The sequence below is a fragment of the Amblyomma mixtum genome, chromosome 7 (assembly GCF_055824585.1).
Source record: "Amblyomma mixtum isolate Tamu chromosome 7, ASM5582458v1, whole genome shotgun sequence".
NCBI classification, from domain to species: Eukaryota; Metazoa; Arthropoda; class Arachnida; order Ixodida; family Ixodidae; genus Amblyomma; species Amblyomma mixtum.
This window is the reverse complement of record NC_143018.1, coordinates 94277894-94279129: the sequence shown is the minus strand read 5'-3', so window position 1 is coordinate 94279129 and position 1236 is coordinate 94277894.

Genomic DNA, 1236 nt, shown 5'->3' with positions numbered 1-1236 from the left:
GAGCTGACACAAAACAAAATTGCTACGTTTCTTGACGAGGCTTTCAACCGGAGCTTGCAGATCCGACAGCCATCTCAAGGGCATATGATGTACCAACGGGTGCCAAAGTGACAGGCCTCCCCCCCTTCAAGTTCCGACCCGTGCCACTCTGCGTGCGGGCGCCACCTGAGATTTTGAAACGGGCCCATTTTCCCGGTCTCGACACCAAATGTGTTTTGTCAGGTGGCTTCCCCACGCAAGGTGGCATGGGTCGGAACATGAAGGGGGGGGGGGGGGGTGCGGAGGGTGTCTGATAGTTTTGCCTCCTATGGTACGTAGGATAAAATCGTAATTACACGCACATACACACAAGAACCAACAGAAATACAAGCATTGAAACAAGATTACTACATGAAAGGGTTAGGCAATGTTTAACTAATCTTTATTGAAGCAATTACACAACATTCAACACAGCCATAATACACGAGTTGAACAACGCAGTAAAAATTGAAAGAAGCCTTAAAAGTATTCAAATAGCAGCAGTTAAGAGTTACGCCGAGTTTAAAGAGGGCAGGAAGAGCAGCCCTAACTGTTTGTAAAGCTTGAAACGGTTGCATTTGGTTCAAAGAGTTTAGCAACATTTTTATGCATTGTCAAATGCAGCTGTTACATTATCTGTAAATATCCTTCAATAGTTCTTGGTATTTTTCGCACTAAAAAAAGTGTGCGTCGGTTACAGTCTATGCTCGTTTATGCATCTGTTTAAAAGGAAGATCAGCGTGGCAAAGCAAAAAGCTACGGAACAGGGAATATGATAATGTATTGAGGGTCTCAAAGGTTAGGTGTTAAACAAAGAAGGCGCGAAGATACCAGTTAGGTATCCTACCCAAGGGGCGGGCTCGGTAAAAAAGGCTAATTCTTATAGAAGTACACATGTTTCACAGGTACCACTCAGACCCCTCTCCCACCACCCGCAGACGTATGATACTTGAAATTATCTTACCAACCATAAGTATTTCATTAGAGGTATTTGTAAGTGGAGAGGTAATTTAAGAGTGGGGTGTCTTCAAAGGAAGAACGTTAATTTCGCAGCTACCCGGTGAACATTTGACTACATTGCGTACACAGTGGACGTTACCTTTTCGTAAATTCTCCTGTGTTGCATTGAAAGATGGACCTAAGCTTCGCATAAGCCAGGCTGCAAGCAAAATCACGTAAAAATATCCATGTTCCGAAACATAAAATCTTTATCTAGAG